Source organism: Macrobrachium nipponense, chromosome 41, assembly GCF_015104395.2.
Source record: "Macrobrachium nipponense isolate FS-2020 chromosome 41, ASM1510439v2, whole genome shotgun sequence".
Taxonomy (NCBI): Eukaryota; Metazoa; Arthropoda; class Malacostraca; order Decapoda; family Palaemonidae; genus Macrobrachium; species Macrobrachium nipponense.
Genome location: NC_061102.1, coordinates 40,735,031 through 40,751,656, shown reverse-complemented (window position 1 = coordinate 40,751,656; position 16,626 = coordinate 40,735,031). Strand labels below are relative to the sequence as shown.

General features: G+C 39.7%; 1 protein-coding gene across 5 annotated transcripts in view; it reads right to left on the bottom strand.

Moving 5' to 3' along the window:
* The window catches only part of LOC135212719 (unconventional myosin-IXAa-like), a 371,838-nt gene that overhangs the window by 57,495 nt on the left and 297,717 nt on the right, over positions 1-16,626 (bottom strand). The gene's annotated exons all lie outside the window — the stretch shown is intronic.

Here is a 16,626-nt window from a genome sequence, read left to right as displayed (position 1 = left end):
TTGATAGCTAGATGTTCCCTCTTGAAGGCCAGGGAAACTGATGTGGCTCTACTCTCAACTGTCACTCAAATCTGAGTGGCTGCTTCTCCTGAAACCTACTTAGCCATTATGATGTGTTCCTAATAATATGCGACTTCTCTTTGTTTTGGAACAGACCACAGTTTTTTTGCTGGTCCTCTTTAGGCAACATCTGAGGACTTACGGGATATGGTACGAGGTCTTTTCAAACTGTTGGATGTCAGGTCCAGTATGACAAATGGAATGGTCAATCTATCCTGATCAACACAAGCCAATGTTTTTGTAGCGGAGTCAAGGTGTCAATACAAAACCAAGAAAAAAATCAGCTTTTAAGTGTGCATGATATTGTCGTAGAGAATGTGAAGTTTACCGACAAGGCTGAAAGAAGCAAAAGCCAGCAGGAATACCATAATCACTGTAAGGTACTGAAGAGAGGCCTTGTGGTGGTTTATATGGGACTATGGACACACTGCAAAGGACCATCTAGGAGGCTGGAACATTTTGCAAGGAAAATGCACACACAATGCCTAAAAAGTTTCCTAGAATCCATAGAGTTTGTGACTCAAAAGCTCTTGAAACATATAAGAGGACTACCCTATGGGCCCTAACCCTTAATGGAGGGATTGATCCTTGGGAGTAATAATAATACGTTTGGGGTAGTGGACGGATTGATCCTGTAGATAAACAATATTACGCACCATTGTTTGGAATGAATCGGGCGGGAAAGAGGTGCCAATAACTTTATAGCCCAGAAATTCACTTATGGCAACTTTTATACTGACTGAGATAACAAGTGTGGGCGTCTCAGGACTTCAGTAGTGTTTGTGACTTGAAGGGGGAATATTCTGTCTCTCTCTCTCTCACATGACGTCTTTTGGTAAATTTGCTCGTGAATATACCAAGGGGTAGCTGCTGTTTCTTGTTCTTGTCTTTTATGATAGTATGTTGATTGTAAATGTAATTTTACAAAGAAAATTGCAAAGAAATATTAGAAAAAACATGTAAAAGTAAAAAAAAAATAAAATAAAAAAGGTACTGAATCTTTGTTCTTGGTAAATTAACGTGAATATTTTTCAAAAAATATGCTAAGAATTTGTTACTGCTTTTATTTCTTATCTGTTTTGATATTGTGTGAGCAGTAATTATAATTCTATAAAATAAAATAAATTTATTTATTAGAAAAACATATATATGTTGGTAAAATTTACGATTGTCTTGTAAGAGGGACTCCACAAGGGGTTGTAAATAGCCATTTTTAACTTCTCGTGGAAGGTAGGGAAAATTTTTGGAATTTTTTTTCTTTCACCATGTACATTTGCCTATCTTCCTCTTTCCATTGATGTGTTTTTTCATAAACTGGCCGACCTCAAAGTTTACCCGGCCTGAGGAGCTGCATATTGACATGTTTACCCGTCCATTAAAGGTTAATGGAAGAGAATGAAAGCTGGTTCAACTGGCACAATTAAAGAAAAAAAGGTTCACAATTATGAGAGTAGAAGCTCTGACAGGAATAATGCAGGAACTTGCCTTATTATACCTGGCAGAGCTTGATGGGTGAAGATAGTATGACTGCTGATGCAGTTCTCTCTGAAAACTTGCCTTGGAAATCTTGCTCACCAGCATTTGGATACGTAGATGTAAGGACCCTGTCTACCAGCAGTCTTGTACCTGTAAGCTTTGCCAAGCTCATTCCACAAACATACTGCTGTTATCAACAGTAGAACAAAGTTTAAACTAGGTGACCTACCCGATGCTGCCCAGGATAACTCTGAATGACAACTGATAAACTTTCTCTCTCTCCTTCACATTTTCCCCTCTTTCTCCTCCCTAACACCACCTCTATTCTCTCTCTCTCTCCAAACCTCAACTCACTTTTTCCTTCTTTCTCCTCCCTGACACCACCTCTCTCTCTCTCTCTCTCTCTCTCTGGTGACTTCAACTTTCCTTTCGTAGAATGGAAAGAACGAATAGGAGATTGTGGTTGTACTTATACATATAAAAAAGAGAGTAATAGTAGTGCAGAAGATAAGAGGCAATTTGAAAAGCTATTAGATATGCTACTAGAATACAACATTCAACAAATAAATCACCTGCCAACAAGAAAGGAAAATACTTTAGACCTAGTATTTGTGAACGAGATGAATTATGTTAAAGAAATAATAGTTTATAATGCGAATATTTCAGACCATAATGTCATAGAATTAACAGTTCATTCCAAAGCAAGTGAAAATAGAGATAAGCAAGAAATGAAAAAGTGGGAAGGATATGGAAAATACAACTTCTACAGTAAAAATATAAAATGGTCAGAAATTAATGAAGAATTAAACAAAGATTGGGATAACATTTTCGTAAGTGATGACATAAGGGTAAATACGGAGATATTATATAAAATATTGGAGAAAATAGTGGAAAAATATATACCGAAGAAGAAAAGTAAACATCATTCATGCATACCAAGAGACAGAAGGATCTTTGTTCCAGAAAATCAGAAAGTGGAAAAAAAGGTCTTGCAAAAGAAAAAAAATGCATGGAAAGTTATAGAACTAAAAGTAAGATAGAAAATGCAGAACAAAAGATTATACAATCAAAAGAAAATGAAAACGGGACTTGGAAGAAAAAAAACCCTATTAAATATCAAGCAAAACCCCAAGCTATTATACTCATATGCGAAGAAGATGAATAAAAGAAGAATAGAAATAGGCCCTCTGAGAATTGAAGGGAGATTAACGAATGAAAAAAAGGAAATTTGCAACATACTGGCAGAACGATATAAGAGAGAATTCACCCCTAGAATAGATAATGAAGATAATGATATAGAAGTAAGGGATGAAAATAGTGAATATTTAGCTGACATAGACATTAATTGAAGCTGATATTGTGCAGGCTATTAATGAAATTAAAAATGGAGCTGCTGGCAGGGGCCTGATGGAATTCCTGCTATTTTGTTAAAGAAAGTAGTTCATTCTATCGCAAAGCCACTTGCAATATTATTAAGACAAAGTGTAGATACAGGCAAGATTTATGATGAGCACAAATTAGCATATATTACCCCTACTTTCAAAAGTGGATCAAGACTAGAGGCAAGTAATTATAGGCCTGTGAGTCTAACATCACATATTATGAAAGTGTATGAAAGGGTAATGAAGAAAAATATTATGAAACATTTAATAATAAATTTGTTTTAATAAAAAGGACAACATGGTTTCGTACCCGGAAAAAGTACACAACCCAACTGTTAGTCCACCGTGGAGAACATATTCAAAAATATGAAAAGCGGAAATGAAACAGATGTGGTTTATTTAGACTTTGCAAAAGCTTTTGATAAAGTAGACCATAATAATTAGCGAAGAAAATTAGAAAACACAATATCGTGGATAAAGTAGGAAGATGGTTAAAAGAATTTTTACACAACAGAAAACAGATAGTTATTGCAAACGACGAGAAATCGGATGAAGTCAAGGTAATATCCGGTGTGCCGCAAGGTACGGTGTTTAGCTGCAATACTGTTTGTTATTATGATTGAAGACATAGAACAATAATGTGAAGGATTCGGTAGTGAGTAGTTTCGCAGATGACACAAGAATAAGTAGAGAAATTACTTGTGATGAAGATAGGAACGCTCTACAAAGAGACCTTAACAAAGTATATGATTGGGCAGAGGTAAATAGGATGGTATTTAACTCTGATAAATTTGAATCAATAATTATGGAGACAGAGAAAGAAAGCTATATGCATATAAGGGACCTAATAATGAGACCATCACAAATAGGAAGCAGTTCAAGACCTTGGTGTGATGATGAATAGGAACATGTTATGCATGATCAAAATAGCAACTCTTTTGGCAAAATGTAAAGCAAAACTGGAATGTTGTTACGGCACTTCAAACAAGAAAAGCTGAACACATGATTATGCTTTATAAAACATATGTTTCGTAGTCACTTGAATATTGCAATATGATGGTACCCACCACTATCAAAGGATATTGCACAAATAGAGAGTGTACAAAGGTCCTTTACAGCTAGAATAGAAGAAGTTAAGGACCTAGACTACTGGGAAAGACTACAATTCTTAAAATTATAGTCTGAAAGGAGAGAGAACGCTACATGATAATTCAGGCATGGAAACAGATAGAAGAATAGCAGAAAATATCATGGAACTAAAACATACAGAAAGACCAAGCAGAGTAGATTAATAGTGCCCGGAAAACATACCAGGAAAAATAAGGAAAGCACACAGGACATTAATCCACTACACACCAGCATCGATAATGCAGCGTCTATTCAATGCGTTTGCCAGCTCATCTGAGGAATATATCAGGAGTGAGCGTATGTGTTTAAGAATAAGCTCGACAAATATCTAAACTGCATCCCAGACCATCCAAGATTGGAAGATGCAAAATATACCGGAAGATGTACTAGCAACTCTCTGGTAGACATTAGAGGTGCCTCACACTGAGGGACCTGGGGCAACCCGAACAAGATGTAAGGTCTGTAAGGTCTGTAAGGTCTCTCTCTCCTCTCTCTCCTCTCTCTCTCTCTCTCTCTCTCTCTCTCTCTCTCTCTCTCTCTCCATCAACCCCTTCCCAACTACCCCACTCTCGTAGTAGCCATCTTGCTTGGTGAGACGTACCCGCGTGAAGTCAGATTAATCAACAGATATCACAAGTTTAACATACGACTAGAATTTGAGAAATATCTAGAAGTGTTCGTGAACTATCGGTGATAAGATTAGTGTGAAAATAGTAGGATAAAGCGTCTTCTAAGTTAGTTTAACAAGTGTAATACTGAAATCAGAACAAGATGGCAGTAAGTTCCAACTGCGGGAAAAGGTGGCGTAATTTAGCTTGCTTGGCAGATTCGCAATACGATGAGGGTAGCAGGAAGGGAACTGGCATTTCTCATCTATGAAATCAGCAACAGTCCTAACCAAAAAGATACAAAAGCATTCATAGATATATTAGAAGGATATAATCCTTCAAACTGGAACAAATCTAATGAAAACATCTTGAAAATAATTGAAGAAGTTCCAAATAAAATCCAAGTGATCAAGAGACTCATAAAGAAAATATACATAAACCAACATATTCCGACAAAGAAAAATTGAATAAGGTGAATCTTGTGAATATCCTAATTGATGCATTAGGAAAAGAATGCCAAAAGCATGCAAACTGTGTAAGGTTTGGTATAGCATAGTCAGTCCACAAAAACCTAATCAGAAAATGTGCTGCATGCAACATTCCGACCCATCCACAGTGTGCTGAGGTAATGCAAGATTTGAGAAAAGATACAAGAATTTTTTGTTCAACAGTCTATCGTGGATAGACAATGTTATTAAATCAAGATTGAATGTACAAATAGTTGAGGATGAAGAAGAAGAGGAAGAGGAAGAAGAAGAAGAAAAAGAAGAAGAGGAAAACGGAAGAGAGAAATAACAAACAAAAATGAAATGACAGAAAAAAATAAGGAAAACAAAGAACAAGATAAAGTATGGATGCAGAGATACTCATTGATACTACATATGAGGCATAAAGCAGCATACCTACGAAGAAATAAATTACGATATGACAACAGAAAAGCAAATCCCGAGAGGCTCTACCCAGATCTACACAATGACGGGAAAGAGGAAAAAATAGACAAGAAAGACAAAATCTGCAACCTTTTGAAAAGAGGGAATTGCAGATTTGGAGAAAGATGTTACTACAAACATCCTAAGGTATGTCAAAACTATTGAAATATATGGTAAATGTGCATACTTAGATGGCTATGGGGATGATTGCAGAGATCTGCATCCAAAAATATGTAAAAACCTAAAAGAAGGAAAAGGATAGTAGTTTCGACAAAAAAATGCATATATATGCACCCTGTAGCCATGAATCATAATCAAATAAATAACCAACCAAGTAATAAAATCCAAAATAAGAAAGAAACAAATAAAGAGAGAAATCAAGAACATCAGGTAAAAGAGGAAAAGCAAACCACCAATGAGATATGCAGAGGTGTCAGCAAAAAAAAAAAATTTCAAAGCATCAGCTCCGAAATTCTACTCAAGAGATAATAACTGTATTATTATGCAAGAGGATATTGCAGAAACGGAGAAATTGCAGATTCAGACACAAATGAATAATTATGATGAAGGAAGATCATATTATGGAAAAAGTTGGATTTTTTAATGTCAGAATTTCTGGAAATGAAAAAAAGAACAACATACCAGAACAGGAAAGAGACATGGGAAAATCCTTATTACTACCAATATTAAATGAAGGAGAAAACACGCAAACCATCATAGTGATGAATGCGCAGGGTTTAGTTACGAGTAACTCAAAAAGAAAAAGAAAAATAGAGTACTTAGAAGAACTAACCCAAAATGAAAAGAAAATAGATATAATGAATATAAGTGAAACCTGGTATTTCCCAGAGACTGGGATGATGATCAAATAAAAGGGTTCCAAACTTATAGATCAGATAGAAAAAATAGGAGGAATCAAGGGGGAACCGCAATATATGGGAGACACAAAAACAAGGAAAAATATATGAGAAATATAGTAACTCAGAATGTGAACTAATAGCGGTAGAATTTGAATCTGAAAAATTGATGAACATAGTAATATATAGACCTCCTAATACTAAAGAGTTTGACTTAATAATTGAAAAATTGGATGATATATGTAGAAATCACAAGGACTGGACTATTCTCCTATCTGGTGACTTCAACTTTCCTTTCGTAGAATGGAAAGAACGAATAGGAGACTGTGGTTTGTACTTATACATATAAAAAAGAGAGTAATAGTAGTGCAGAAGATAAGAGGCAATTTGAAAAGCTATTAGATATGCTACTAGAATACAACATTCAACAATAAATCACCTGCCAACAAGAAAGGAAAATACTTTAGACCTAGTATTTGTGAACGAGATGAATTATGTTAAAGAAATAATAGTTTATAATGCGAGTATTTCAGATCATAATGTCATAGAATTAACAGTTCATTCCAAAGCAAGTGAAAATAGAGATAAGCAAGAAATGAAAAAGTGGGAAGGATATGGAAAATACAACTTCTACAGTAAAAATATAAAATGGTCAGAAATTAATGAAGAATTAAACAAAGATTGGGATAACATTTTCGTAAGTGATGACATAAGGGTAAATACGGAGATATTATATAAAATATTGGAGAAAATAGTGGATAAATATATACCGAAGAAGAAAAGTAAACATCATTCATGCATACCAAGAGACAGAAGGATCTTGTTCCAGAAAATCAGAAAGTGGAAAAAAGGTCTTGCAAAAGAAAAAAATGCATGGAAAGTTATAGAACTAAAAAATAGATAGAAAATGCAGAACAAAAGATTATACAATCAAAAGAAAATGAAAAACGGGACTTGGAAGAAAAAACCCTATTAAATATCAAGCAAAACCCCAAACTATTATACTCATATGCGAAGAAGATGAATAAAAGAAGATAGAAATAGGCCCTCTGAGATTGAAGGGAGATTAACGAAGGAAAAAAAGGAATTTTGCAACATACTGGCAGAACGATATAAGAGAGAATTCACCCCTAGAATAGATAATGAAGATAATGATATAGAAGTAAGGGACGAAAATAGTGAATATTTAGCTGACATGGAATTTTTATTCTAAAATTAATATTAATAATACTTACCTGTATAATTTATCTAGCCCTAAATCCCCAAAAACCGCACCAAAATTTACCACATTGGCAACCCTGTTACCTCCTATTCTGTCCGCCAGTTGGCAACACTGTCGTTGACAGATACGAAAACCTTCCCTCAAATCAGTTGTGATAGGCAGATCGTGGGGTAGGCTGGGTGGGACTAGATAAATTATACAGGTCAAGTATTATTAATATTAATTTTAGAATAAAATTCCATATTAATAAACTTACCTTAATATAATTCATCTAGCCCGATTAACCACATTGAAAAGGAGGAGGGAATCTGAATACAATTTCCCCTTCGGACAGAATAGAGAGAAAACAAACAAAGAAATATATATCATAGGCAGTCAAAACTCAACCCAAGGTCAAAGATACTAACAACTCAAAGTCTCCTACCATAATGCCACCAACTGCGGTAGCACAGGACAAGGAGTAAGTGCATAGTCAGTCCGTCTGTACTAAAGTCAGGTGGACCGACCAGGTGACCAGTCAGACGAATTGCGGACAGCAAGGCTGCACCCTGAAGACTATCAAGCACTATTCTTTCCCTAAAGGATGAGTGTCTGGACTGTCTGGGCGATTCAAAGCTAAGCAAACCTTGGGGGTGTATCAACGCAACCCGAAGTCGCCAGCAACGAATCGCTCATGAGCAACTCCTAACTCGAGCTTTCTGGTGCCAAGAGAAAGGAGCGCGGAGCAAAAAGGCGATTCAGTCCCGAAGGACGAATGCCTGACAGTCCAACCTGGTCTCATGTTACACGATCATCGGGGAGTGTATCAACGCAACCGACTTCGTCAACAAGAAACTCAGGGCTACTAAATGTCGCCTGATCTCCACGAGTGTCTGACTCTGAGAAGACAGGTGAGACAAAAAGTAGATGGTGAGCGAGTCACCAGATGACAGCAGAACGATCCATCGACTAATTCCCTGTCCAGGACAGTGGAAGAAGCAGGAGTCGTCAGGACAAGCGAACCAGTGGCTAGTCCTAGGTCAGCATCGACTCTGGAGAAGCGTAGTCGCCATGCCGACAACCCAGTGGCTGGAACCATTTCACACTGAAAATGGAAGCAGCATGAGTTGCCAAGCAGTCAGTCCTTGTCATCAAAAACACCTAAATACCAAACTGCCTAATTCCCATTATAACTACGTCAAAAACTGCCATGGGTTATAATACAAAAACAAAAAATATATACACAACAAAAAAAAAATTAATGATAATATACAGGTAGCAACCCAAACGTAAAACAGGAAGACTACCTAATTCTCCTGTCTGACGACCTGTCCTGCCATCACCAACGGGCCCAAAGAACGAAGGTCGCCTAGAACTAGAGAAATATCCCTCAAGTAAAAAGAGGGCAAAAACAGAATTAGAACGCCAGTCGCCGCCTCAACACCTTGGCGACTGAGACATTCTTCATAAAAGCTACTGTGTAGCAACTGCTCTAATACTGTGTGCTCTCGGCGTCTGGTCTTCCCAGCAGCCGAACCACCAGTTTTAAACGATAAGATCTCTGAGAAAAAGGATACACCATTCTTTGAAATAGGTCTCTTGACATTTCGGGGTGAAACAAACAGATGACGGGGACGACCCTGAATGTCCTTCGTGCGGCGTAATAACATGAGAGCGCCCTAACAGGGCAAAGAACTAATTCCTCATTTAAATTACCAACAAAGTCGACCAGCGACTTCAGTACGAAAGACCTGGGAATGGGATTATCAGACGATTCAGTCTTTGCGACAAATTCAGGAAGGTATGCAAAATCATGTCTTGTCCAGATCTGGCAACCAGAAAAGAGAGTGCTTGCAGTTCACCCACCCTCTTGGCTGTAGCCAGTGAGACAAGGAAGAGTGTCTTAGAAGAGAGGTCCCTAAATTTGCAGAATTCAGAGGCTCAAACGGAGGGAACCTTAAGGCTTGAAGGACTTTGTTAACGTCCCATGTCGGAGGCGAACACTGCGGCCTGGGTCGAGATAGGAAAAAGATCGAAGTAAATCTCTAATGACATAAGATGAAGAGATCTCAGGAAGCCTTGCCTTAAAAACATAGGAAAGCATAGACCTATAACCCTTAATGCACGAAGGTGACAGGGCCCTGTCATGATGTAAATGAACTAAAAACTCCGCTACTTTCGGTAAGGAAGGTCTAGAAATTGAATGTCCTTGAGACTTACACCAACGCCTGTAAACCGACCATTTAGCCTGATAATTTACTCTGGTTGATTGCCGCCTGGCAAGAGCCAACTGTCGCGCCACTCTGGAGGAGAACCCTTCGTGCTTGGAGAACCTCCTGACAGTCTCCAGGCATGAAGATGAAGCATGTGGAGCCTCTGATGGAACCGATGAAATGGGGTTGTTTGAGAAGATCTGGTCTCTCTGGCAGGCGAATGGGGGGTTCCACCAGTGCTTCCAGAAGGTCGGGAAACCACTCCTTCTGTGGCCAGAAAGGGGGCGATCAAGGTGAGATCCAGACGCTTGGTTGCCCTCACTTTGTTGAGGACTGACCTCACCAGAGAGAACGGAGGAAAAGCATAGGCTTGAAGTCCCTCCCAGTCCTGCAAAAGAAGAGTCTGTCCCGGCACTCTGAGGAGTCTGGTAAGGGGCGAAGAATATCTTGGCACCGAAAATTCAGTGTGGCAAACAGATCGACTGTGACAGGCCATTTCTTCCTGAGGCTGTCGAAGACTTCCTGGCAAAGTGTCCCTCCGACCCTTGAACTTCGTTGGGAGGTCTCGACAAGGCGTCTGCTAGACGTTGTGATGGCCCAGGATAAACTGAGGGACCAACGTAATCCCCCTGTCTTCTGCCCAACACAGGATTGATCGGGCTTCTTGAGTGAGAAGATCCGACTGTGTGCCGCCTTGGTTTCTCAAGTACGAGACTGCTGTGGTGTTGTCGACAAAGATCGCGACAACCGACTCCAACAGTTGTTCCTGAAATGAAAGAAGGCCTAGGTACACTGCCCTCAGTTCCCTCCAATTTATTGACATGCTCCTCTCCTCCTCTAACCAAAGGCCCGAAGCGGCTTCGGAGCCCATGTGTGCGCCCCAACCTTGATCCGAGGCGTCTGACCGAAAACATTAGGTCCGGAGGAACCGAAAGAAGAGATGTCCCTTGACTTGAGGCGGTGAACTTGCATCACCCCAACGGAGATCCTTCCGACATTGTGGAGAAGAGGCGACTATCGTCTCCTCGGACACGAAATCCCATGACTGGCGAAGTGTCGACTGAAGGGACCTCATTCTGAGACGACCTCCGGGAACCAGTTGGATGAGGGATGACAAATGGCCCAGGAGAGACCTCCAAAGAGAAACTGGCTGCATTACGGAGGACAAAAATTCTTCGATCAGACTCAGAAGCTTGTCTATCCGTTTCTGAGCGGGAGAAGCCCTCAAATCTGGGAATTCAAAACAATCCCCAGATAAGTCATGATCTGGCAAGGGATTAGATTGGACTTGTCGAAGTTGACACGAATGCCCAACTCGACACAAAGAGACAGAAACTATCTCCCTCGACCGGAGACATTTCTCTAGAGATTCGGCCTGGACTAGCCAATCGTCCAGATACCGAAGCATCCTTACATTTAACTGATGCAGAATAGCTGAAACAGGAGCCATCACCCGAGAAAAGACCTGTGGAGCAGTGGTGAGGCCGAAACAAAGGGTCTTGAACTGGAAAACATCCCGAGTCCGTGAAAAACCGAAGGTAAGGTCTGCTTCTTGGATGGATGGGGATTTGCAGATAAGCATCCTGCAGATCGATGGAATCATCCAGTCCCCCTCCTGACGGATGAAAGAACAGTCTGGACCGTCTCCATCCTGAACTTGGACTTTAGAAATGAACTTGTTCAAAACCGAAAGATCTATGATGGGGCGCACGCACGAGGCCTTTAGAACTACAAACATCCGAGAGTAAAACCCGGGAGAAGGAGGAGCTCGCTCTATGGCATCCTTCTCCAAGAGGGCCGAAAGCTCCTTCTCCAAGGCTTGACCCCTGATTGAGTGAGGGGAATAACTGCTGAACTCGAGAGGACGATTGGAAAGTGGAGGTCTGGAAACAAAAGGGATCTCGTAACCTTCCTTCAGGACCTCCACCACCCAAGCATCCACCGCTCTCCCCTGCCAAGCTGACCAATGGCGGGAGAGACAAGCTCCTACTGCGGTCTCCAGGCGAGGTGATGACTCCTACTTCCGAAAATTCTTACGCAGAGACAAGGAAGAAGAAGAAGAAGAAGAAGAAGGTCCTCCTGGAGGTTGAGCTCTTTCTCTGCCCTTGGAGCCACGCCAAGAACCTCTCCCGCGTTTCAAAGGGTGAGCACCAGAGGATGAAGAAGAGGCACCAGCAACCTGAGATGTACTCTGGAAAAAAAGAGCCAGAAGGAGGTTGTTGGGCTGGAGCAGAAGGTACAGATCTGGTCCTAAACTTACGCTTACTCCTTGAAGGAATGGGAGGAAGACCATCCAGAGGAAAAAGCTCTTGATAAGGCCCAGTGAGCTTGGGAAGAGGCATCACCTTGATGTTCCTTCAAACCTCACCAAATCAAAACACAGAAATATCGAAAAGGAAATCGCCAAAAGGAGAAGAGGACAACAGACTGGGTTCTCTGAATCTCCGATACAGAGGAGGGTAACTGCGACAAATACAGGTTAGCCTTAGAGAAACAAGAAAGGCCTGCATTGAAGCAGCAAGCTCGTTCTGATGTACAGAAGCGATTGAAATTGGATGAGCAGAATTTCTCAAAAAGAGGAGCATCAGGAGGAACAAACCCGGAGTCCTTGATATACATTAAAAGCCCTCCGAGGACCCACATATTGAAGGATTGAGCTTCTGTAAGGAGCTCATAACAGCCTCCATAGCAATAAAATCTTCAATTGAGACAGAGACCGAAGCCTTAGAAGGCAAGGGTTGACTTGAAAGTCGGACAAAATCAGGATTTGGCTTTGGGGGTCGAGAGAATGAAGAATCATCCGCCACCTGGTAAACTCCTCTCTCGGTGTCGTAAGAGAAGAAAGAGCTTCCTCTTCCCTTCCCCGATCACCTTCGAAAGTTTAGCGGCAACGGTCCGTCCTCCACTCTCGCGAACCTCTGGGCAAAGGGGAAAACGTAAAAATTCCCGTGACCGGGAAGGACCGTCAAGAAAATCCCTTCTGTAATACAACGAGGCGGAGGCTGCTTCTGCTCTTAGGCCTCGCCTGAGGAGAAAACTCAAAATTAAATCAAAAAGTTTCTTGAATTCTACATCATGACATCCATTCGAGGAAACATCAATATCACACGAATCCGCGTCATCATCATCATCATCGTCAGATCCTAACTTAGAAACTTCCTCTGAAGTAAAATCCTGACGACTAGCTATCTTAGGTCTGACACTAATATCCCTCCCCCCTTCTCCTAAATAAGCGCCCTTTGGCACTGTTACGGGACTAACAGGGGACACGTTGGGTAAAGATTCGTTAGGCACCTGCCGGACCGGCATCCCCCCTAGGCCTTCGCCGACGACGGGGTTTCACAAGCCGGGGTATCTGTCGCACCGTACCATGGTGCTGTCGACAGGTACCTGACGAGGAGCTGAAAATGAATCTCTAAAAGTGTGTTAGACATTCTAGTAAAGGCTTCTTGAAAATTCTCTGACATTGTTAAACTTAGCAGAAATATCTCTATCTAGACTAAGCTGTAATTTCTTAAAATTCTGTTTCCAGGTAGTTTCCATTGCCAAAATCTTCGAATCTACATCAGAACTAACTTCACTAATTACCGGTTGTACAGGGGGCAAAGCATCAATTAATTCGGAATCGGAGTCGTACGATACCGAAACCGAAGAGCCAGAATCATGAGCGCCCAAGTCAAAGAATTCGTTAGATACAGTTTTAGCAATCGATTTCTTTTTTTCTCCTTAACCGATCTTTTACGCTGCAAGATTGTTTGGCGTTTCATATAAGCAGTCATATCCTCGTCAGACCAGGGCTTACATACGTCACAACGAGAAGTCAAGTCACAAACCTGTCCACGACAAGAATACAATGTCATGGGGTTCATACTCCCTGCTACTCATCCTTGTCCACAAACCGGGCAGTTCCTGATGTTGCTGGCAGAAGGAAGCATCGTAATTTCTTGGTAATCCATTGTAGAATTGGACAGGTCAGTAGTTCCGGGTCGCGCAAAAGTTTCGTATTTAAGATAAGAACCACAACAGAAATCAAAGTTAATTCACTATTTCGTGATGTAATGCGTGAGTGGTAATTCATATAAAGTTTCATTTAACAAATAATGAAAGCTTTAAAGGCACAAAAATGTTTAAGGAAATTTATAAAGAGCGGCCGTGATGTAAACAACACGGGCCGCTCGTTAACAACTGATTTGAGGGAAGGTTTCGTATCTGTCAACGACAGTGTTGCCAACTGGCGGACAGAATAGGAGGTAACAGGGTTGCCAATGTGGTAAATTTTGGTGCGGTTTTTGGGGATTTAGGGCTAGATGAATTATATTAAGGTAATGTTTATTAATATAGAAATTAATGAAGCTGATATTGTGCAGGCAATTAATGAAATTAAAAATGGAGCTGCTGCAGGGCCGGATGGAGTCCCTGCTATTTTGTTAAAGAAAGTAGTTCATTCTATCGCAAAGCCCTTGCAATATTATTAAGACAAAGTGTAGATACAGGCAAGATTTTATGATGAACACAAATTAGCTATATCACCCTACTTCAAAAGTGGATCAAGACTAGAGGCAAGTAATTATAGGCCTGTGAGTCTAACATCACATATTATGAAAGTGTATGAAAGGGTAATGAAGAAAAATATTATGAAACATTTAATAAAAAATAATTTGTTTAATATAGGACAACACGGTTTCGTACCCGGAAAAAGTACACAAACCCAACTGTTAGTCCACCGTGAGAACATATTCAAAAAATATATATATATAGGAAAATGCCGGACAAATGAAACAGATGTGGTTTATCTAGACTTTGCAAAAGCTTTTGACAAAGTAGACAAAATATATTAGCAAAGAAAATTAGAAAACACAATATTCGTAGATTAAAGTAGGAAGATGGTTAAAAGACACACACAAACAGAAAACAGATAGTTATTGCAAACGATGAGAAATCGGATGAAACCAAGGTAATATCCGGTGTGCCACAAGGTACGGTGCTAGCTGCAATATTGTTTGTTATTATGATTGAAGACATAGACAGTAATGTTAAGGATTCGGTAGTGAGTAGTTTCGCTGATGACACAAGAATAAGTAGAGAAATTACTTGTGATGAAGATAGGAACGCTCTACAAAGAGACCTTAACAAAGTATATGATTGGGCAGAGGTAAATAGGATGGTATTTAACTCTGATAAATTTGAATCAATAAATTATGGAGACAGAGAAGGAAAGCTATATGCATATAGGGGACCTAATAATGAGACAATCACAAATAAGGAAGCAGTTAAAGACCTTGGTGTGATGATGAATGGAAACATGTTATGCAATGATCAAATAGCCATTCTGTTGGCAAAATGTAAAGCAAAAATGGGAATGTTTGTTACAGCACTTCAAACAAGAAAAGCCTGAACACATGATTATGCTTTATAAAACATATGTTCGTAGTCCACTTGAATATTGCAATATGATATGGTACCCACACTATCAAAAGGATATTGCACAAATAGAGAGTGTACAAAGGTCCTTTACAGCTAGAATAGAAGAAGTTAAGGACCTAGACTACTGGGAAAGACTACAATCCTTAAAATTATATAGTCTAGAAAGGAGAAGAGAACGCTACATGATAATTCAGGCATGGAAACAGATAGAAGGAATAACAGAAAATATCATGGAACTAAAAATAACAGAAAGAGCAAGCAGAGGTAGATTAATAGTGCCCAAAACTATACCAGGAAAAATAAGGAAAGCACACAGAACATTAATCCACTACGCACCAGCATCGATAATGCAGCGTCTATTCAATGCGTTGCCAGCTCATCTGAGGAATATATCAGGAGTGAGCGTAGATGTGTTTAAGAATAAGCTCGACAAATATCTAAACTGCATCCCAGACCATCCAAGATTGGAAGATGCAAAATATACCGGAAGATGTACTAGCAACTCTCTGGTAGACATTAGAGGCGCCTCACACTGAGGGACCTGGGGCAACCCGAACGAATTGTAAGGTCTGTAAGGTAAGGTGCCATTGATATCTCACCCCCAAATGTATTCTTTTCCAGATAGTAGGTCATGTGTATACCAAAATTAGGTATGATAAATTCATAAGGTTTATTTAGCTACTAAGTCTATGGGCAGAGCCAGCTCCATTTCCAAGAAGTTCTTCCTACCCCAAACCCCTTTTAGTAATGGCCCTAGAATTTCAGATTTTACCTAAAAATTTCTCTGTGGAAATTGCCAGCCCTAGCTTTGACAGTCTGGGCATGCATAACAAACAGACAAATAAGCAGACAGAAACTGCCTTTTTTATATATAGATCACTGGCATTCATTAGGCTTTATGAAAATTCTGGCCTGCTCCATAAGTATCTATCCAGGAATGCTTACACCTTCACTTCATCAGAGCTTAACCCAACTCAAAAGCACACTATCAAGTTCTGAGCTCCTGGCACCTTTCAATGTTTTCCTGCACTTTAAACTTTTCTGGCATTTATTTTGAGAGATGGAGATAAAAGTTGTATTAAGAATTATATAATTTTAATAAAACTGTTGTTTTACGTACTGTACACACTTTTATGTCACGTATTATCTTGCCATATTATTATCACATAATTTATGAACATAGCATTCAAGTGGCATTTGTATTCTGATAATGTTTACATTCTTAAAATCATCAGCTGATTGCATTTTACTGATATCATCACAGCCATTAGTTGCTAAATTAAATACATTTCAAAGATGCATTATTTGGTAAATTATCAGGACTGCTTGTTAAAAATGCAACTTACTT